The sequence below is a fragment of the Neofelis nebulosa genome, chromosome 10, assembly GCF_028018385.1.
Source record: "Neofelis nebulosa isolate mNeoNeb1 chromosome 10, mNeoNeb1.pri, whole genome shotgun sequence".
Taxonomy (NCBI): domain Eukaryota; kingdom Metazoa; phylum Chordata; class Mammalia; order Carnivora; family Felidae; genus Neofelis; species Neofelis nebulosa.
In genome coordinates, this window is record NC_080791.1 from 76,393,581 (window position 1) to 76,406,651 (window position 13,071).

Consider the following 13,071-nt stretch of genomic DNA (forward strand, 5'->3'; position numbering starts at 1 on the left):
CAAAATGGACTTTGGAAATGAAACATGGTCTTAGAATCAATAAAGTATTCTAAGGAAATCATGATACAAAATCTGTATTAGCTTTCATTGCAAAGCAAGTTTATTCAAAGCTTAGTGGCTTGAAACAGTAAGTATTTAGCTCACAATTTTGTGCATTGGTGCTTTGGGTTGGGCTGAGATGACTGATTCTTGTATTCTGAGGGTTCACTCATGCAGTTTGAGCAGCTTCTGGTTTTCTGGGGACTGGCTATACTGGAATGGACTTAGCTGGGATGGCACATCTCTCCTTCATGTGATCTCTTATTTTCAGCAGTCTAGCCTGATCTTCTTTATAAGTCGGCTGATGAGGGTTTCCAGAGCTGGAGTAGAAATATGCAGGGTCTTTGGAAGCCAAGGCTGAAAACTTGCACATTGTATTTTGTTGCATTATATTGGCCAAAGCAAGTTTTAAGGCCAGACTCAAGGATATGGGAAATAGATGTCATCTTTTGATGGGAAATACTACAAATTCCCATTGCACAGGGTAGCAGTCTGGTAAGGAGCAAAGGATTGTGACCGATTTTCACAATTTACCATGTCTCTCCACCAAACAACCACTGGCTTCAGACAGTTTTACAGGGGAGTTTTATCACATCCAAGGAAATGATTCCTATCTTGTATAAATTCTTATGGGGAAGAGAATAAATGAAAATATCTCCCATCTCATTTATGAAGATAGTTGAGCATTCAACTCTTGATTTCTGCTCAAGTTGTGACCCCAGGGTCATGGGATCAAGCTCTGCATCAGGCTCCACGTTGAGCCTCAAGCCTGCTTAAGATTGTTTATCTCCATCTGTCCCTCTCCCCAGCTTTCATGCATATTCTCTCTCTCTCTCTCTCTCTCTCTCTCTCTCTCAAATTAAAAAAAAAATGGAGTTTTATAATACACTGTACTTTTGAACGCAGATTAGATTAAAAATTCTAAAAAAAAAAATAACGTAAATTAGCAATCCAAATCTAGCTGTGTGTGTCTGGATGTGTGTGAGACCAAGTTGGTGATTTCAACAATGCTAAACTACTTTTATCCATACATCGACTAATACAAGTCACATTAAACAGAAAAATCTATGGTTATCTCCGGAGGGAGAAAAAGCACTAGATACAATTCAGTACTGACTCATGATAAATTCTTAGCAAAATAGGAATTGAAGGAAACTTCATTAAACTGAAAGTGTGCATGAAGCAAACATGCAAAAACGATTGTTCTTATAGTTTAAATATTAAGAGAATTCCTGTTATAATCTGGAATCTTACAAGAATCTTTATTACCATAATTTATTTTCAACATGATAGTGTAGGTCCTTCTGGCAGAAAAACAAATCCCAACCCCCAAAATGTCCCCACGCACCCCTCAAAACACAAGGGTTAGTAAAAAAAAAAATAGTGAGAAATTATATAATGGATTGCATAGAAAATAGAATTCACAAATTATTACAGTTACCAAGATTGTTCTGAAACAGTGCTGGATATAAAAACCAGAGAGAAAATCAATTGCATTGCTGAAAAAAGTAGCATCAACAAAATGCAGTTAAATAGAATATTTCATTTATAAGATCAAAAAATGTATAAAGTGCTTAAGGATAAAAATATATGTATAATGATTATGGAAAAAATATAAAAATTTTTAAAAAATCATTAGAGAAGACCTAAATGAGGACAGGTGCTTGGAGAAGGCTTAAAAATGGCAATTCTACTCAAATTGATTTCTCAATTGGATGAACTTATAATAAATTCCCCAAAGGATTTTATTTTCTGATAAAATCTGCAAGCTGATTTTAAAAATGATATGGAAGAATAAAGACTAATAATATTTCTGAAGTAAAAGGAATGGCTTTCAGATCTTATTATAGGCTTATAGCAATCAACAGTTTGATATCCATGTAAGGATTGGCACATGAATTAAGAGAATAGCCTGGAGAGGCCAGAAAGGGACTTTTTATTTGTGGCAACTTGATACATAACTGAATTGGCATTCCTGATCTATGAGGAAGGGATGTATTCATAAATAAATGGTTATGAAAATCACTGCTTTAAGTATTTCATGTATATACTAATTGATGTAATTGATTTTGGTGTGTATTGTCAGGAAAAGCTTTAATATATTTGGAAACCATACACCAAAATCAATTACAATTAAATACATAAATGTGTTGCACCTGGGTGACTCTGTTGACCATCCAACTCTTGATTTCAGTTCAGGTCATGATCTCATGGTTGATGGGATCACGTCCCAAGTTGGGCTCTGCATTGATAGCTCAGAGCTTGCTTGGAATTCTATCTCCCTCCCTCCCCTCCCCCCCTCCACTAGGTACCAGTGCCTAGAACAGTGCCTCTCCCTCTCTCCTCCTCTCCCCCTCTCCTCCTCTCCTCCTCTCCCCCTCTCCCCCTCTCCCCCTCTCCCCCTCTCCTCTCCTTCTCTCCTCCTCTCCTCCTCTCTTCCCCTCCCTCCCCCTCCCCCCCCCTCTCTCTCTCCCTCTCTCTCCCTCTCTCTCTCCCTCTCTCTCTTCCTCCCTCCCTCCCTTCCTCCTGCCCCCACCCCCAAATAAATAAGCATTAAGCAAAATAATAAGTGTGAACTTTGCAAGTTTTAGAAGACAATATGGGAGCATATATTCATGATCACAGGGTGGGAAAGAAGCAATAATAAGTATAAAGCCGTTAAAGATACTATTGACAAATTTAATATACAAAACAAGTTGAATATGTTTCTCAAAGATGACCTGGGCAACCAGATCAATTAGTAGACTGGATTAGCATATCCACTAGAGAAGTGTTAAAATCAGTAAGATGCTCATAAATCGATAAGAAATCAGGCAAAAGGTATAAAAAGGCAGTTTCCCAAAGTGGAAACATGTGAATAACCAATGAATTTATTAAAAGAAATGCAATTTCAGTAGTTATCTTGGAAATACAAACTAAAAACACCATGAAATACCATTTCTTACCCCTCAGCCTGGCAAAAATGAAAACAAAAATAGGATGATGCTCAGTGTGGGAGAGGTTAATCGAGCCACGGTGGTGGAAACTTGAATTGGTTGAGCCACTAAGGAGGGCAGTTTGGGAGTTTTTGTATAAAATTAAAGGCATGCATATCTTATGACACATGACCCCAACTTCTATACACATTGAAGAAAGTTTGACATGTAGCCAAGAAGATATGATGTACAGTCCTCACAGGAGCTTTTTTAATGTAAAAAAATTTGGAGAAAAAGTTGTGTATCAGTGGGATGATGTTTAAATAAATGGTAGAATCCTATAAATAAACACCAAAATCATTGAAATTAAAGTAGCAGGAGAAAATTATAGTATTAAGTAATTTAAAAATGCAAGACATTTCAATTTATTGCTTATTTATACATTCACATATGTAAAAAAAATAAATACATGGGAATAAGCACTAAATTTACAAGTTTACTTCTGAGAGGAAGGAATAGAAATTTAAGGATGGACACTCAGAAGACTTCAACTATAGTGATCTTTCATTTCTTAAGGTGGGTGCTACATTTGCAGGCATTAGCTTTATTTTGCTTTCAACTCTTTTGTATGTCCTAGATACTAAAAGAAAAAAAAAAAGAACATGTCACAGGGTTCCTGGGTGGCTCAGTCAGTTAAGCATCCACTCTTGATTTTATCTCAGGTCATGATCTCACCGCTTTTGAAACAGAGCCCTGTGCTGACAGCATGGAACCTCCTTGAGATTCTCTCTCTCTCCCTATCTCTCTGCCCCTACCCCTCTTGTGTGGATGTGTGTGCTCTCCCTCAAAAATAAATCTTTAAAGTCAATACACACACACACACACACACACACACACACACACACACACACACACATCTGAATATATACATGCGTGACTTTTCCACGTTCCCTTATTTTCCATGTTTCTAAGAATCCACGGAAATTTGTCCAGATGTCTCAGTTCTAAACTGACTCACATTTAATGCTCTTTCTTGTTCTGTAGTTAGTTATTTCTTGGTGAAGCTACACTTTCCTTGGGGACTTGGGTCTGAAATGAAGGACAGCACTGGTTCCCAAGTCTGGGAACACTTCAAAATATTGCAGAGACATAGTAACATGTGTTGATGATGGTCTAGATTAGAATTTTACCTTGGTCTCTAGAATGATCACAAACTGTAATATATGTTCAACAATTAACATAGGTAGCTGGATGATTGCAAAATGGCATAGTAGGCAAGCTCTGAGCCTCTGTCCCTCTGTAGAAACATAAAAAATAAGCAGGAATTGTCAGAACCAATTTTGTTAAAATTTAGGAAAATAGTCAAAGGTTTAAAGCAAACTAAGTAAATTCTCAATCAAGAATAAGTGCAACATTAAAGTAGTAGGAAAGCTTTGTGATATCTTTTTACCCTTGCCTCATACTGGTCATAGCTCAGTGGCATCTCATTGTCAGTCTGTGTTCTCAGTGTGGGACAGTGGTCCCTGATTCTGGAGGGAGTGGAGACCTTATTTACATATCATAAGGTAAATCCATTCTGTATGGAACTACCTGAAGGACTGGTACGAGACACTTGTCTAAGAACTCTTCTGGGTCAGGAAAGTGACAGGTGTTGCCTGAAAATATTGCAAATGTAACATAATTTGCAGCTGCTTCAGGAAAGAAGTGCTGTTGACACATAATAGACCACATAAAGCCAGGATGAAATGCTAAGGAGAGAGAGTCTTTGGGAAATCATGGTATTGAACAGCACCTGCGCATAGAAAGTGCACATGCATTGTCCAAAGCCAAATACATGTTCAGAAAAGGCTCAGACACTCTAAGCTGGGTCTTTGGGCTGATCTCCAGGATTAGTGCAAGCATGTCTAAGTATTAAAGGAGAAGGCATCCAGTATCTTTCCCTTCCTCCTTCTATTTCCCTCCCTTTCTCCATCTCCCTCTCTCCCTCTCTCCACCTTCACTCCTCTCCCTTTGCTACTCTGCCCCTCCTCCCGCTTCTCCTTCTAGCATTCAAGGAAGTCAGTCTAAAAACTATATGAACACAAGCTCAGGACCAGGCAAGATAAGGAATATAGTCTCTTTAAAAAAAAAAAAAATTGGGAAAGTCCTTTAACAAATGCACTGCTAGAGCATTCAACAATAAAACAAAACCAAAACCCAGGAATCCATGGAGAAGGGAGAGAATTCTCTTTCTAGATCTCAAGTCACTATAGTATTCAAATGGCCAGTGTTTAAATAAAATCACAAGGTATTGCCATTCACAGGAATAAAATAGACAAAAACCAACTCTGTGCAAGCCTAGACAGTGGACTTACTAGATAAGATTTTAAAACCACCATACTAAATGGGCTTAAGGAGCTATAAAGGAAAACATACATGAAGAACTAAGAAGTTAGGAAAATTAGGTATGAATACATGAGAATATCCATGAAGAGACAGGAATTATAAAAAGGAGCCAGACAGATAGTCTGCAGCTAAGAAGTACAACTGAAATGCGAAATTGACTAGAAGAAAGATTTGGGCAGGCTGGAGCATCACTGGACTTGAAGATAAGACCATTGGAATTAACCATTGTGAGCTGCAGAAAGAAAAATGTGGGTACCGGGAGATGAATCCGTTTGAAATCATTCTACCACTACCACACGATTTCCCACGACACTGCCTCCACTGCCTTCATCACTTTTAGTGTGGTCTCAAGTACAGGCAGGGCTGACTTCATGGGCAGTTGACCTGTGCAGTCCCATGGGGTGCTAAACTTAGAAGGCCCGTGATGGGCTTCATTCTCTGCTGTTGCTGTCTTTAACATTTCAATAAATTTTGAAAGGGCTCTGCCAATTATGTAGTTGGTCCTGAATATAACTCATGTGGGTGTTTATTAGTGACACACTCTAGATTGTAAGCTTTACCAGACTGGGTCTGTGTTATTCAGCAAGTGCTTAGAATAGGACAAGGTTGGGGCTCCTGGGTGGCTCAGTCGGTTGAGCATCCAACTTGGGCTCAGGTCATGATCTCACAGTTTGTGAGTTCGAGCCCTGCGTCGGGCTCTGTGCTGACAGCTTGGGGCCTGGAGCCTGCTTTGGATTCTGTGTCTCCCTCTCTCTCTGCTCCTCCCCTGCTCACACTCTGTCTCTCTTTCAAAAATAAAGATTAAAAAAAAAAAATAGAGAATAGTACAAGGCATGTGGTTGGCAGACAACATACTCTGAAGTACAGACTACAAATCTGTCATATTCCTGGCAGAGTGGCCAAGTTTTCTCTCACAAAAGTAATGCAAATTATATAAGAATACATATTAAAAGCATTTAACGCTTAGTGGGTTACAACACGCATCCTCCCCCTTTCTTGGTTACACATTTAATACTCGCTGTGTGCTTAACGTTAACACTACATTGTGGAAGTGACTGGCACTTTTCCTGCCTTTGAGGGACTTCGGTTTCAGTTAGGAGCTGGTAATTAAGTAAGAGAGGGAGAGTGGTAAGCTTGCTGAGTGTTGCTTTGTAGCTGTCAGGAACCTTGTGCTTAAGAGCCCAGCTACCTGATACAGGCAGAAAACACAAGGAGTATTCGTAGACTGAATCATTTTGCTGCAGAGGTGGGTTGTAGGTGGTGGAAGAGTAGACAGTTATTGAATGCTTCCTGCATTCTCTATCTTGTCTGCCCTACATATATTCTCTCTGTTAATTACATTTCATCTGCAGAGCATCCTAATGAGGTAGCTATTATCCGAACTGTATAGATGAGACAATGGGACTTGGGGGTTGAGCAAGTTGTCAGTCTTACATAGTTTGTGAGTGATAGAAATGGGATTTAAACTTAGCCTTCCCCCCCTCCGTCGAGCTTATGCTCATTCATTCATTCAACATCTATTTTTTAGGCTTACTTACCCCGTTCCATTAACTGTTAGATGGTGAACACATTTCACTTCTCAGCGTCCCATGGAGGAGACACACCCTATTGTCTTTTTCTGGAGCTCCAGCCCAAAGGTACCAGTGACAAGCACCAGAAAGGGTTTGCCAGTTCCACCCTGATCCTCTCATTACGGAGCAATGTGATTCTCCTTGTTGCCCAACAAAGTAGCCTCATCAAATGGCTTTTTCGAAGGAACTTTTCAAAACTCCTCTCCCCCGTAGAATTTTATCTGTCAGTCAGTGCTTCTGGCCATCCTTTGGTGAGATGGCACCGGTAAGGGTAACATGTCAGTGTCTCTTTATAGAAACATTATCTTGATCAGTCCACTGCTGCAGAAATCTCCCTTTCTGTAAAAGAGGCAGGCACCCTTTAAGTGAGAGGTTGGTCTATCTTCAGGCTTCTAATTAATATTTATCTTGTAGAAGCTGCCTCCTAGGTCCAAGAACCACACCTGCTTTATTGCTCCAGAACTAAATACGCTTAGTATTGTATTTTTAGGTTAAATACATATAGATGTATTTTTAGGCTAAAATAACATCATTCTCTGTTTTAAATATTAATATGTCGCTTCATAGGCAAAGTAAAAGCAAAATCTCCTCCTTTGTCAAACCTAATTTCTGGGTGCTGGTGGATCCTTGTGGATAGTGCAGTAAAAGTGCTCCTGCTGAAAAAGAGGGGGAGGAAATCACACTTGGTGCCTGGCCCAGGAGCCTTTAGCATGAGGTGATTCCCATCAGAGATCCAGAACACAGGGTGGGGATTTCTTCCTTTCAAGATAGCATCCATCGGAGAAAATAGGTGATTGGTAGTGACAGGCTTCTCTGAATCTTCTGATTGTCAAAGATTTTCATTATTGAGATGGTTGACTACCACTCCATTTCCTTTTGATCAGTTCTGAGCTGATTATGCTGTTATTATTCAGAGGTTAAAGAAAGAACAAGTTTAGGTGACTCACAGTGAGCTACAGGATGCTTCAGTGGTTTGGGTGTTCTTACATTATTTCCATCCCAAGGCCATTCACTGAGGCCAAGGCGCTCTCTCTCTCTCTCTCTCTCTCTCTCTCGCTCTCTCTCTCTCTCTCTCCCTCTCTCCCTTGGATTTGGGTTTGAAACCTTTCCCTTACCTGGACATCACTGTCTCCTTAACAGCTGAGCTGTCAGTGGGAAGTGAGATTGATTACAATTTTTTTTTTAATGTTACAGCTGTTGTTTCTTACCTCAGCTGGTTCCCATAATTCCACAGATGGTAAACATATGTTTATAGGCACAGAGGAAAAGAAGCTATTTTGGATTCCTCCCTCTCTAATTTTTATTTTTCCTTTCATGCAGAAAGTCAAAGTCACAGAGATGGGGAATCTTATACATTTGTAGATTAATATTTCTGTGCATTAAGACTTTGGAAACAGCAGGACAGCTAATGATATGCTAATGAGCTGACAGTTTTTATTGATCGTAATGAAAGTCGACAAGTGTCTTTCTTGGCTTTTATGCAAGCTGGAATATTTTATTAACTGTCTTCAGGGCAGAAATACATAATTGGTTGCATTTTGAAAATCTTCCTTGTGAGTTTCTCAGGTCTTACTTTTTGTCAGCCTGTTGCCAAAGCTTGGGTCCTTGCCAGTTTATAAACAGAACACATCTTCATCCATATATTTACATGCCCAGCAGGAACTCTCCCCACCCCCTTTCCCTTTCAAAGCAATTTGTTTCAATGTTTTAGCATACAAAAAGAGAACCATTTTCTTCAATGTAAACAGAGATCTGCAGGGAAATAAGAGCTTTAAAAAAGAATTAGCATTTGTTTGGTGGCAAAGCTGCTTATATTTCTACCAGAAAGCTCTGAATGTTAGAAGGGTTTGCCTAATCTTAGTTATTCCATACAGAAGAGGGTCCTAATGGTATAATTTTTTCTAATCTTTATTGCATCTTCGTGATTTCTTCCTGTGAAATGAGAAGTGTTCTTGGAACAATGGAAATGATGGGCATTCATTCCCGAAACAAAAACTCATAATGTACAACCTACCTGGTGCAAATTTATTTTGCAGTACATGGTGAGCTGAGTACAGGAGGTAGAGGGTGGCAACAGGTGGTTTCAACAAAGAAAAAAATTATCCACTTTTCCTCTTTCCATCGGTACTAAGAGTGAAACTTTATTAATTTGGGCTTTGCATCTTAGGGATTTATTTAGACTCTCAGCTTGGCTGAAGTTTAACATTGCAAGACCATGAAAAAACGGATTGTTTAGCAAATTAATAGTGTAAATAAGATTGCAGAGGAAGATACCGGCTACCTAAAAGGATCTCTGTTTGCCAGCACTGAAAAATTATTTCAGCAAACTGTTACATCTAATGCAAATAATTTATGTGCAGTTGATTAAGTATCCATTAAAGCAATTAAGGTAGAACCTCGTTTTGATAACACGACCTTGTTGTAACAACATCTTGTAAGCTCATGTAACTATGAGACTTTCTCAAATGGTCTATTTTCTCCTTAATCCATGTTGGAATGGTTTAGCACTGGTAATGGAGTTAGTAGGCCTGTAGTTAATGGCCTAGGATTAAGGTGTCCTTTAGGAAAGCTATTTAGTGTCAAAGCCTTAGGTTTTTCGTAGGTCAAATGACCAGGTGATATGGCCCTGGATCAGGAGTCCTCATTGGGTGTATCAAAGTCACCTCAGAAGCTTTTTCAAAATTTATATGATGTTCTCCCTAATCTCTAAAATTCTAATATGCACCCCAATTGTTTATTTATTTTTGAGATAGAGAATGTGAATAGGGAAGGGCCAGAGAGATGGGTAGACAGAGGATCTCAAACAGGATCTGTGCTGACAGCAGAGAGCCCCATGTGGGGCTCTAACTCACAAACAGATCATGACCTATGCCAAAGTCTGATGCTTAAGTGAGCCACCCAGGCGCCCTCGTATCCCTAGTTTAAAAAGCTGATATCCTACAAGATAATTTACAGGTGTACCAGCTCTGAAAATATTGTTCAATATTATATAATTAATAGGTTTTAGGAATTTGATGCTTTTAAAGTGTTTTTTGTGCCTGCTATGTGAAATATACTGCAACAGGGAGTACAAGGGGACCTAGAGATGAAAATATGATTTTGCCTTCATGGTGTCTATAATCTAATAATTCTGTTGACTGGTATTCGATTCCAAATCACTGAGGTTTTATTCATGTATTAGGATGTGGATGCTGTTTTCACCACTGTGATCTTTTAATGAGTAAACCCTCTTGCTCCTTGCCCCCCCTCCCCCCCCCCCAAAAGAAAACCTACAAATGACTGACAAAAGAGTAGGGTTTTTCAAAGTGGGGCCTTTTGACTTTTCATCAGAATCATCTTGGGTAGCTTTTAACAATCAAGGTTCCAGGGCCCACTCCAATCCTACTGAAACAGAATTTCAGGGGTAACCCAGGAGTCTGAATGTTAAACGCAAGGTTATTACTCAAACTCAAGGTGTTTACTCAAGGTGATTATTAAGACACTCAAAGTTTGAGGGGCGCCTGGGTGGCTCAGTCGGTTAAGCGTCCGACTTCAGCTCAGGTCACGATCTCACGGTCCGTGAGTTCGAGCCCCGCGTCGGGCTCTGGGCTAATGGCTCAGAGCCTGGAGCCTGTTTCAGATTCTGTGTCTCCCTCTCTCTGCCCCTCCCCCGTTCATGCTCTCTCTCTGTCTCAAAAATAAATAAACGTTAAAAAAAAAAATTAAAAAAAAAAGACACTCAAAGTTTGAGAAACACTGCCATGACAGATGTGAAACACAGCATAGGTCTGAAAAAATGAGATCAAGTGAGGTCAGCTAATACATGCCCTACTAGAGTTGCCTTTTTTCAGTTACATGTCAATACATTTAAAGTTAAATAAGAACTAATAGAAATTCTGCTAATTCTTATTTCATCTTTGGGAGAAGTTGCAGCACTTGAAGGCATGTTATCTATAGAAATCCTCATAGATGACTTTTCTGTGAGAGATAAGACTGAGCTTCTATATAGGCTTATACTTTATGAAACTCTTCTCATTCTCTGAAGAAAACCCCGTGCTTAGCAAATGCTGCTTTTATTGACAAACATCCAGGTACGGAAGAGTTCATATGGCACCTTAATGCCCAAGACCTTCTGGTGCTTGTTCTGGGGATGGTGCTAGGATGGATACACACACACACACACACACACACACACACACACACACACACACACTCACTCACACACTCACTCACACACTCATACACACACATACATGCTCAGACTTCTTTGGGTTACAGTTGGTATTGTATAGTGTATTGCCATCCTTCTTTTAGTCTAACATAGAATTACATCCATTCAAATAAATCACATTTCCATCTTGATTTATTTGGCAAGAAGAAGTGTTCATGCCACTATTAGGCTGACCCTGATTGCCTTTCCTCAGAAAAATACACCAAGTGCTTTGAGTTTTGGTGTTAATGGGCATTGAGAAGTCCTCAGCTCTTATTTCTGTTTGCGATCAAGTCAACACCATTGACCTTGACCTAATGATCTGTGTAACACCCCTGTGTGGTTCAGGTTAAAAGTAGAAAGGCAGAAGTGATGATGGAGGCAGGCAGAAGGAAGGTGTGGGGGAGGCCATTTGTAATTTACAGTGTAACTAAAGTCAGTATTCACTTTAAAAAAATAGGAAAAGGAAAACTGATGTACCTTCTAAGTTATGTTGCTACAGAGTGAGTGGAGGGATATCCTTTTCAAATGTATTTTCCATTCGTTCTTAGAAAGGCAATTAATCCTGTGACAGGCGTGCCGTAGGTTTCTCAGTGCCATTTCCATGAATGTTGTAGGCTTTTCTGATGAATAGGTAATGGATGGTCCTGATCCTTCCTGGTACTTGTGCTTTCTTCACTTTCATGTCTCGTAGGGTGATCAATTGTCCCCGTGTGCCCAGGAGTCTGTTGTAGCACTGGAAGTCTTGTGTCCTGGAAACTGTAAATCCTGAGCATACCTGGATAGTTGAGTACTATGAATTTATCCATATTCAACCTATTCAGATCAGACAGATGTTGTCTAATGTGTCGCTGCATTCTCTGTAATGGTCTTTGATGGAAATTTATAGCTTTTCTAATTTTTTGTTTAACTTGAAAGGTAGTGAAAGCATAGAAACTAAATTGTGACAATTTCAGTTTGGATGCCTGTTTCACGGACTAAGAACTTGAATGTTGGAAGGATCTTTAGTTTTTGCATCCAGGCTTTTTTTCCAGATGAAGCAACTGAAACTCAGAGAAGGCGGTTGACTTACTGTTTCAAGTTCACTCAGCTCGAGATGAATCCAGAATTGGAGCCCAGGTCTCCTGACTTCCAATCCCATGCTTTTCTCATATTTTTCAAATGTGTTTGAAAAGTATCCTGGGTACTTAGAGGCATTAGCTTGCTTTGAGAAACTGAGCAGTTTTGTACCAGCAAGAAGCTGATTGACTTCCATGATGCTCTATCAATTGCTCTCTGGAATCCTCCTGCTAGAGACTATGAATTCATATTGAGGACCTGGTGGCAGGGACTTCTACCCGTGGGGTGGTTGTCTCCTCTTGTAATCACAAATACTCCATCATCCTCGAAGAGGAAGCAGTTAGTAAATGTATCCAGTTCTGAGGGAGAGGTCCTATGATCCTGTTATTTCTGTTAATGTTTCCCATTCATAATTTACCTTGAAATAGTATGCAGAAAACAGCATTTGCTAATGACTTTCTGCTTAGAAGATGAACAGATAAATGTAAACCCCCTCTTAAAGACTTGTGGCATGATCTTAGGCCTTTATTTTATTTATGGATTAATCTCAGTATTCTGAACTAGGTCCCACATCTTTCATCTGTTCTGTAACATTTCTTCCATCAACTCAGGAAGAAAAAAAAAAAAATCCCTAAAGCCAGAATCTTGATATTCAACTTAAAAAATCCAAAGGCCAAGTCAGTGTTTACATTGCAAGATGGCAACCCCAATGACTTTCTTAAATCAGGGCTGTTCTTCCTGACTAAGTTAGAGAATTAAAAGGCCACTTTTTACAGTGAGATGTTGAGTAAGTTTTAAGACTCACCAACAAAAAATCATAATAATCAGCAGAGAACAAATATTGTTAAGCAATTCTCTCCATGTCTAATTTTCTTTCCTTGATTAAATGAATCAGTAAAATTTTTAGTCTAAT

At 39.4% G+C, this 13,071-nt stretch overlaps 1 protein-coding gene across 2 annotated transcripts in view; it reads left to right on the forward strand.

Moving 5' to 3' along the window:
* NELL1 (neural EGFL like 1) overlaps positions 1 to 13,071 on the forward strand; it is an 891,388-nt gene that overhangs the window by 176,944 nt on the left and 701,373 nt on the right. The gene's annotated exons all lie outside the window — the stretch shown is intronic.